This window comes from Nannospalax galili, unplaced genomic scaffold, assembly GCF_000622305.1.
Source record: "Nannospalax galili isolate Female #2095 unplaced genomic scaffold, S.galili_v1.0 scaffold671, whole genome shotgun sequence".
In the NCBI taxonomy this organism is placed as follows: Eukaryota; Metazoa; Chordata; class Mammalia; order Rodentia; family Spalacidae; genus Nannospalax; species Nannospalax galili.
The window spans coordinates 1,307,851-1,318,383 of NW_008329133.1; the positions used below are offsets into that span (position 1 = coordinate 1,307,851).

The 10,533-nt window shown below is 39.8% G+C and overlaps 1 protein-coding gene across 2 annotated transcripts in view; it reads right to left on the bottom strand.

Moving 5' to 3' along the window:
• Positions 1-5,006, bottom strand: part of Slc25a53 (solute carrier family 25 member 53) — a 44,165-nt gene extending 39,159 nt beyond the window's left edge. The window contains exon 1 of one of the 2 annotated variants that reach the window (XR_607239.2): positions 4,936-5,006. The gene's annotated coding sequence lies outside the window, so the exon portion shown is untranslated. The remainder of the gene's footprint in view (positions 1-4,935) is intronic. The other variant, XM_029563203.1, reaches the window with a different exon arrangement.
• Between the last annotated feature and the right edge of the window lie 5,527 nt (positions 5,007-10,533).

Below are 10,533 nucleotides of genomic sequence, written 5' to 3' on the forward strand. Positions count from 1 at the left end.
TGTCCAGTTGGGGGAGCTCCTGGCCTTGTTAAAAATCTTTCAAGTCTACCAGATTGAGCTGCTCAATATATTCTCTGACAGCCAGTATGCGGTTCAGGCCCTCAGATGTCTTCCCTTTGTTCGGGTAAAAGGCCACAAGGATCCCATCACTAGAACGATGAGAGCTCTCCAGATTATCTTAGATAACAGACGATGGCCCTGGCACATCTCCCACATAAGATCACATACCAAGCTCCCTGGGATCTTGGCAAAGGGAAATGACAAAGTAGATAAACTTATTATGTCTGTAGAGATTCCTCTGCTAGAACAAGCCAGAGCCTTACACCAACAATTTCACCTTTCTCCTCACAGTCTGTGCCACCTTCTACCCGACGTACCCATCTCTCAATGCAAACATCTGAGCAGATCTTGTGTTACATGTGCACCCCTTGCTCCCTTAGGCCCCCTCAATCGATATGGAGGGTCTCCTACCCAATACCTATTCCTGACAGGCATCATTATTCTTCTCTTCCTAATTCTTAAATGCCTTGTTCTTCATTCCCGCAGTCAGAGAAAATTCAATCACTCGGTGTATCAGGCCCTCAGAGCAATTCATGAAGAAGATTTCAACCCACCCTATGCAGCCTGACAGACTTGGCTTGCACAAATGTATGAGGCCTCCTACAGATAATTCCCCACCTCGGCTGATCCCCCATGATGATACCCCTTGGAGGGCTGGTAACCAATGATGGGTAAGATCCTGTTGGGCTGAATCAACCTAAGCCAGGACATGGATGTGTATGTCCATGCTCCAATGACAGGTAAGGTTCATGCCCGAATAGGACAACCTAAGACAGGCACAGTCCATGATCCTGGGGTCATCCCGAGGCAGAGCTGCCTACAGGCTCTTGCTGGACAGTCATTTTTAAAGAAAAAGGGTGGAAATGTCGCAGGAGGCCTCCAAAAATGGCGCGGACCCAGAGCCCTGGGATTCAGCGAGAATACACTTCACTTCTTGGTCTGCAAATAGTCTGCCAAAATGAGCCCATGCCTCTGTACCCTGGGAGACCAGTGACTGCTGACAGACTGCATGGCGCGGACCAATCAGAAAACAATATGCTGACTAAAGGGACTTGGGGGTGGAGAAAAGGGAGATATAAGGTGTGCTTCCTCCTGCATTAAACGAGTCTGCAGCACCTCGCCTAGTGCTTGTTTCTACCCGACTCCCGGGGTCTGTGTGTTGTGACTCCACACCTCTTACCCCCTAATCGGCAGGGGACCCAATCCAGGTTAGGGTCTTCACAGCTGGCCTAACCTGTAACAGACCAGAAACCCACCAAAGTGGGAAGAAACTGAAAGAGAACCAATATTTCAAAGTAAAGGTCATAACTAAATGTGATTCCCATATGTAAGGCTTTTAGCTACAGGGTAGGCCTAAGTCATGATCCTGATTGGTGTGACTCTCATTGGCTTGAAGACCAGAATACAAAGTTCAGGGTTTTCACATCAGCTACAAAGTATGGAGAGTAACATCCTGGAATGGAGAGAGCCTAATAAGGTAGAGCCCAAATTCTGCATATAAACGTGCCCATATTTCTTGCTAACCTCTGAACTATGTACACGTAGAGCCATCTATAAACAGAACAGGTAAGGCTAAATGAATTCAATAGAGATTTTGGTTGTTCTTCCGAGAGGCTGAGTATGGTGTCTGAGTTCAGTCTAATTAACTGCTTGCTAGAACAAAAGCATAACATTAATACTCTTCATGTAATATAGTATCAGTCCTCTATAGTATCTAAGTGACAAGTTCTAATGATTGGATTTACACAGGAAACAGGAAAATGTCACCCATATCTAATCAAGGCAGAAGAATTCAGTCCTTAATAATGTGTGTTAGACAACAGGGCAGTTAAACACACAGCAGTTGTAACAGTATGCACAAGACCTGTGCCAGCCCAAGTCAGACAAATCTTAGCATGGAGAGGAAGGGTGGACAAGAAGCCCCATACCTAGCTGAACAAATATTGGTAATTGCTCTGGGAGATGGACCCCCACCCAAGAGCATCTGGGGGACACAAACTAGATTCAATAGTCTTAAAAAATAATATAGGACACGACTGAGAAGGGTTAGGAAGGTAGGGATGGATCTGAGAGGAAACAGCGGAGGGAGTTCGAATATGAACAAAATACATTGTATAAAATTCTCAAAGAATCAATAAAATTTTATTTAAAAAACAAAAGATGAAATAAAAATTATTTTAAAAGAATGCATGTTAGAGGCCAGATTTGGTGGCATATACCTTTAATCCCAGCACTTGGAAGGCAGAGACAGGTGGATCTCTATAAATTCAAGGCCAGCCTGGTCTATACAGAGTTCCAAGCCAGCCAGAGCTACAAACTGAGACTCTGTCTCAAAAACAAAAACAAAATAAGAAACAAAAAAAAGATATGTGTTAGAGTCAGGCCTAGTAGCATAGGCATATAATCTCAGCTACTTGGGAGGCTGTGGCAGGAGGATCACAAGTTCAAGGCCTGCCTAGGCTATAAAACAAGTACAAGGTTAGCCTATGTAAGTCAGCGAGACTTATCAAGATAAAAAGAATAAATAAATAAATAAATAAATAAATAAATAAATAAGGGCTGGGTATTTGGATCAGTAGTAGAGTGTTTGTTAAAGACCCTAGGTTCAATTTCTGGTATTTGGAAAAAATGTGGATGAGAGCCAAATCACCTGAGTTTGGAATCTAGGCGCTTCTAATTACTAGCTCTGTTCATCAAATGTCTTTATCTCTGTGTTCCTGCTTTATCATGCACAAAATGATGTTAATGATTCTATTTCATAGGTTTGTTGTGAGGATTTAAAAAGATAACTCAGACATGCATTAACAGTGCCTAGTACGTGGCTCATCGAGTGTTAGCTATTGTTTTCAGGACTTGCCAGTTTTAGCTAGCAAAAATCTTCAAAGATGGTGCCTTTCCCGAAGTGACCCTTAACTTCTTTTTAGTGACTCCTGTCTCCATTCCCATTCCTCCACAGAAGCCTCATGCTGCTTCAGTCTGACTTTTGTAAAACCTCGCTTTGACCAGGTCACTCCTACTTGTAAATAATTAATGGCTCTCATATTTTCTAAAAAATACAGTCCAGAATCCTTTAGCCTGGTAACCAAAGTCCTTTTGGATAAGGCCTAACTGCTCTTTCTGGTCTCACCTCCTGTAACTCCTCCACAACACTCTGTATCTTAGCCTCACTGAACTCTTCCTTATTACCATTACCTCTCTGACTGTAAAGTATCACTCACACCTGTTCTTTCCCTCTTGAACTCTCTCCTGTTTTAGCTTCAATGACACCACACTATCCTCCTACCTCTTTGTCTATTCCTTTTCTGTCATTCCACTGAGCATCTCATTCTTCAAGTACTTGATAAATGCAAGGGTTTCCCAGAGTTCCATACTTAGCTTACTTCCTACTTGTTTACATGTTCTATTTGTGGATGAGCTCATTTAACCTATGTGCTCATTGCTCTCAGATCTTCACGTCTGACTTCTCTCTTGAGTTTTGGTCTCTCGAATCCTGATAGATGACATATTCCAAGCAGTCACCTCAACCTTAGAATAGCCCGGCCTAGACTCATCTCCCCTACCTCAAACCTGCCTTCTCTTTTTTGCTCTGAATCTTCTAAGAGCACTGCTATTACCCTGGCCTGAAAACTCTTCATTGTCCACACAGAAAGAGTTCCTAAATCCCGCCAACTTGCATTCTCAGTAACTCTCCATTCCATCTCTTCTTCACACTCACCACCATCACCCTAGTTCTGACCTTCCTCTTCTCTAGCAAGAACTCTGCAATAGTCTCCTCCCTGCCTCCAGTCTTCCATGTATCCAAACCAACTGGCAACCCTTATCTACCTCCAGTGAAGTCCTTATCATGTTATATCCATGCTATAAAAAATTCACTGGTTCCTACAGTTAGAACAAATCATTCTGTTTCCTATGCTAGATATAAGGAATGCAATGTTGAACACAAAATGGACCCTGCCTTTTAGTGAATTTTCCAACCGTCTGAGAAGGGAGATATATAAACTCACACTAACAGCACAAGGTGTGTGACAGGTATACTCATAAAGCATTATAAGCACACAAGAGGGAATACCTTGAGGACAAACACTATTTCCTCCTAACATTTTAAACCATAATAAGAGGAATGATCGATTAACTAGAGAATGTTATCCGAATACTGAGCAAGTATTCTTCTCTGATCCTGAGCTTCCCTCTACATAAAATGCCCCAAAGTTCATACTTCAAATGAATTCAATGAATAAACCTTTTTTGAATCCTGATTTAAATAAGCAAGCTGCCATTTAAAGAAAAATGAGGCAACCAAGTAAACTTGAATACTGGCTAGATATGATTATAATATTCTGAATTTTAAAAGTTTCATAATAATATTGCCAATTTAAAAGCCATTATCTTCTAGAAGTAGGAAGGAAAGTATTCTAAAATAAATGGTGCCTGCAAGATGCCTGAAAATAATCCAGAAGTGTTGAGTAGGCTATATATTTGAAATAATACTGGCAATGCCTATGCTAATAATTGCTAAATCATAGTGGTGGATAAGATGCCAAAATTAATCTCTCATGGTTTCATATTTTCATAGCAATTAAGCTAAATGATAATATAAAATGTATGATTATAGTGCATGATGCCTAAAAAGTTATTTCTTTTGCTTTTCTCCTCATCCTTGAAACTCCATTCCTGTGGGAGAAAGTCTCGGAGAAAAGATCAGTGTTACGGGAATTAAAATTTCAACATCTGAAGATCTGGAAGCATTCTGAGCAGCACTTTTCTCTTCTGCCTGATAATGACACAGCAGGTACAGCACCGCAGGGCTCCGAAACAACCTTGAGCAATAGTGAAGGCGTTTCAAAACCAACGGAATAAAGAGAAATAAAGCATTACCTGAAATGTAGACAGGACAGAAAAACGGATGTGGACATAAACATGGCTTCTTTGCTGGAATAGGGTTGGTCTTTTCCTGTGCTGACTGAATCCATATGCAATTTCGCCACCTGGTGGCTATCTAGAATCATTTCATTCAGTTGCTAGGTGCACTTTTATTCTGCAAACGCTGACTGTTCTGGAAGGGAATAAAACCTCTGAGTGAAGTAGTCCGAGTCATTTAAAAATAAACATAGTTTCCTCATATCTTACAATGCGTCTTGAAGATCATAAATTTCGTTTATAATTGAGGATTATGAACATTCAGTCATCCGTTTACAGTTTCTTTTCCTTTTTTTTTTTTTAGAGCCATGCCAAGAACAGACACTGAGTTAGGCATAGGAAGCACAATTGAGCAGGCAAACAAAAAATTAAGTACACACACAGAGCACTGAAATGGCCACGTTTAAAAACACTATAAAAGCTATATCAACTTTATATATAAACTTATATTTTTTTATTTGGTACTGTGGATTGAACCCAGGAATTTGTGCTTGCCAAAATACACAATCTACCACTAAGCTAAACATCTAGCCCAGGAATTTGAGGTCAGCCTGAGAAATATAGCAAGACACATCTTTAAAAAAAATTCTATTCCAAGAACACTTAAACGGCATTTAAGCTTTGTATGTTTGGTATCTAAATTCATGGCTGGGTCCACCAACTGATTGATTTTTCTCCCTTAGCAGATTGCATAGTGCCCTCCACAACTATGAGAGCTAGCCTTCAGGGAGGAAGCTTCCAGGTCAGCTCTCCAGTTCCAGTGCTCCAAGTCCTGTGTCTGAAGTATGTCCTGTCTTCAGCAATAGGGTCTTACCTTTAAGTTCTGGGAGATAATCAAGAGTTGTGCCAATAGCCTGTCTAATTTTGGGAGTCTCTTGGACTGTCTTGACTAACAACTTGAAGGGAGGTTTCTCCTATCTGGCGCTGTTTCTTGTTATAGATCCTTCAGCTATACACATGTCTGATGAACAAATATTGTGTGTTTTTCAGTAGACTTTCGAACTAATACATTTCCCTTGGAGAGACTTTTTCATTTCCTCTCTGGCATTTCCTGTGAGGCTCCTAAATCCTAAGGCACTGTTTCCATCTAAGTATCTTCCTGACTCCTTGTATAGATGTAGAACAGACCTAGGCCAATCTGGATGTTTTTTGTTATTTTATGAGTATCTGTGTGTTTGATTTGGGGTTTCATTTGTTTTGCTTTATAATCTACCTGGGGAGAGAGTTGAGGGGGGCAGCCTGATGGAAGTCTAAAATCAGTGAAGTGTGTCCTGGCCATTTTCAGTATGATGGGAGGGTATCAAGGGTTGGAGTCACTTAGGCTGTCACCTTCCAGGAGACTCTTTAACACCAGTCTGTGAAAGGAGGCCTCAAATAAAGCTTGGGTACAAGAGCATTTCTGAGTCTCTCTGTGTACTTGAGCTTAAAAAATGATTATATCTTCTAAGGAGAGAGGAAATTTATTATGGATGGAAAAAAAACTATCTACTATACCTTCTTGGTTCTGACTTCTCATACTGATCTTTCTCTGTCAATTATTATGTCACAAATGTCTTTTATTCTACATAATTACCAGAAATTAGAAATACCCCTTTTATGTTGTTGATTCAGATGGGAATGAAAGTTTACTTGTAAATGAATACTTGCTTAAATATAACTCCTAAAAAGATTTTAATTGAAAGAAGATAATTTTATCATTTTAAACTTTATGGTACAAAGCATTTTGACAACTACAGTTGAAGGAAAACGCCTTTGTTTAGTTTAGGAAGATCATCTTTAATCTACCATCCAAACACATACCAAAAGACAACACAAACAAATTTCTTTTTGTTGTTGTTTTTGAGACAGAGTCTTACCATGCAGACCTGGCTGGCTTCAATCTCACAAAGATCCATCTGCCTCTGCCTCCTGAGTGCTGGGATTAAAGGCATATGCCACCACGCCCAGCATTGACAAATCTTTTTTAGGACAGTCAAACAATGCCTATAGCTGCAAAAGTGACCTAAAAATTATTGGAGAAAAAAATACGACTTTCGTCTGAATAATTTTCTTTTACCCTAAAAGCAAGAAAAATAAACAGACAGCCAGAGTTGTGGCACACACCTTTAATCCCAGCATGCGGGAGGCAAAGGCAATCAGATCTCTGGGAGACAGAGGTCAGCCTGGTCTACATAACAAGTTCCATTCCAGTACAGCTGGGGCTAGAGAGAGATCCTGTATCCAAAAAATTTTTTTAAATGAACACAGAACCTCAAGAGACATTTCTTGAAAGAAGACATATGTGACTAATAGGTATATGAAGAAATGCTCACAAATGAAATGATACAGATGGAGGGGCACATTTCTCTGGTGTACTGGTCAATTATCAAAATCAGTTAAAATGATTACTTGTGTTAACACTACTTTATTTTTGTAATTAAAAATTGTTTTTTGAGACAAGGTCTTGCTATTTGGTCCTGGTTGGCTTGGAACTTGCTATTTAGCCCTGGCTATTCTTGAATTCATGAACCTAATGTGTCAGGCTCATGAGTGCTGGGATTACAGGTGTGTGCTACCACACAAGGCAAATGATAGTTTCTATAAATTCACACTTAGGTGCAAACAAAATAAATCTTCATTTGCATATATAGTTTGGTATGATTGAAGAAATCACCCCATTTTTGAACATATAACAGGCTCTTTGGATCACCTGATGAGTCAGCTGAGAGACAGATTCCTGTTCTGCTTCCCCAGTGTTGTGCCATCACACCTAATAAAAGGCTTCTTCTCAAGGGGTCATTTCTTTTATGCTTATAGTTATGTTGGGGCTGCAGTATTAACAGGAAGAAAGAAATGACAGAGCAGCTGCTGCAGGGACACATAGTCAGAAGCTCCTGATGCCAAAGTGGCAAGGTGGACAGATGCCTTACAGATGAAGATGAAGGGCTTAGACATCATCAGGCCAAGGTGCAAAAGTGGAAAGGCAGTTGGCTGATGGCAGCTGAGGAAGAAGCAGATGGAGTAGAACAAATGGGGCAGTGGAAATAGGGAGGATGGAGAGCTGAGTCTGGAAAAAATTAGAAGGCTGTAAAGAGCCAGAAAGGAATCAAGACACCTGCTGCTAAATAAGTCATTCTAGATGCAATAAGGAAGATACACTAATGAAATGTCCACAGTATGGTAGTTGAACAAGATCTGCATATAATAACAAAACCAATTGACATACCAAAGTGGATGGAGAAAATCTGAAGGGGACCCACCTCAAGATGAAGAGCTGCAGGCAATCAATGGATGCTGAGGGATGGAGAATCAATTTTCTCTAGGGACTAGCTCCCTGAGACGTTATGTAACTCCAAGTGGGCAGTCCTAAACACAGGTACATAGGAGCATCACTGAGAGGGAGTGGGGGTGGGGTAAGTGGGAAGATTTGGAGAGTGGCTGGGAGGGATGGAAATGGTGCCAAATCTATACACATGTATGATTCACAAACTTTTTTTAAAAGAGAAAAGAAAAGGCCTTTGGGGCCTGGAGAAATGGCTCAGGGGTGAAGAGCACTGACTGCTTTGATTCCAAGTACCCACGTGGCAGCTAACAACCATCCATAACTCCAGTTCCAGGGGATCGGACACACTCCTCTGAACTCTGCAGGCATCGCATGACACAGTGCACTTACACAAATGCAGGAAATACATTCATACACATAAAATAAAAATGACAAAATGTTTTTTTAAAAAAGGATCTTTGAAAAAATCCAACATGCCTCTATAATAAAAATCCTAGACAAATAGAACTAGAGGGAACACATCTCAACATAGTAAAGGTTGTGTGTAACAAACCCACAGTCAATATCAAGAAAAACTCAAAGCAATGCCACTAAAATCAGGAATGAGATAGGTCTCTCCACTATTCCCACTCATTTTCTAGCTAAGGAATAAGACAAGAGAAGGAAATTAAAGCAATACCAATAGGAAAAGAAGTCAAAAGATCTCTATTTGCAGACATATTATTTTTAATATTTTATTTATTTGTATTTTAGGTGTATGAGCATTTTACCTGAATGTTTTAAGTGCACCACATGTACCTTGTGTCCACAGAAGCTAGAATACAGTATCAGAGCCCCCCTGGAGTTACAGAATTATAGTAATAAAAAAGTCTTGTATGTCAATGGAATAAAATTGAAGGCCCAAACATGAATGGATGTAATTACAGCCACCTGATATTTGACAAAGGTGCCAAGAACACACAGTGGAGGAAAGACAGTATCTTCAACAAATGGTGCTGGCAAAACTGGATGTGCACACATAGAAGAATGAAATTAGACCCATATCTATCACTCTGTACAAAAATAAACTCCAAATGGATCAAAGGCCTCCATGTAAAACCTAAAACACTGAAATTGAGGGAAGAAAATATAGGCAGTATCCTCCAAGGCAGAAGTACAGGAAAGGGCTCTCTGATTAAGTCTCCATTTGCCCAGGAATTAAGGTCAGCAATTGACCAATGGGATCTCATCAATGTAAAAGCTTGTGCACAAAAAAGGAAACAAACAACTGAGTGAAGAGGAAATCCATATCCTGGTAGGGTATCTTTGCCAGTTATACATCAGATAGAGGATTAATATACATAATATACAATGAACTAAAAAGTCAAGAAAACAAACGACCTGATTTTAAAAAATGGGCTATAATTTCAACAGAGTTTTCAAAAGGAGAAGTAAAAATGGCTATGAAAAATATCTCTAAAAGTGTTCAGCATTGTTAGCAGTTGGGGCAATGCAAGTTAAAACTACGACTTTGAGAGTTCATCTTACCCAAGTGAGAATGGTTAAGATCAAGAAACAATTAACAACAAATGGTGGCAAGGATGTGGGGAAAGGAAAACTTTCATCCACTATTGATCAGATTGCAAAGTGGTGGAGCCACTATGGAAATCAGTGTAGGAAATTTTGCAAAAGTCAAAACTAGATCTACTATATGACCCTTGGCATATACCCACAGGACTTGATATCCTACTACAGAGATACTTGTTCAGCCATTGTCACTGCCATTCTTTTCATAATACTTAGGAAATGGAAACAATCTAAATGTCCTTCAACTGAGGAATGGTTGATGAAAATGTAGTAAATGTACACCACAGAATTCTATTCAGCTATAAAAATAAGAAATTATGAAATTTGCAGATAAATGGATGGAATTGGAAAACATTATGTTGAGTGAGGTAAGCCAGACCCAGGAATACAAGCACCATCAAGTTCTCTCTTATTTACGGTTCCTAGCCTCAAATATTCAGATGTGAATATATAACCTGAAATAACAGCCAAAGTCAGAACGTAGAAAGGGATCTGGAGTAAAGTGGGGGGAATGGAGCTCTGGAAAGTGGAAGAGTAGGGAACACATGATATCAAGGGGAAAATGAGAAAAATGGGGGGACTTTAACTGGGTAGCACAGAGGTAGAGGGAAGAAGGAGAGATAAATAATAAGGATATATGAAAAAGCTATAAGGAAACATTATTTTATACATTTACTTAAAATACATATATCCAGACATATATATACACACACATATACACACACACA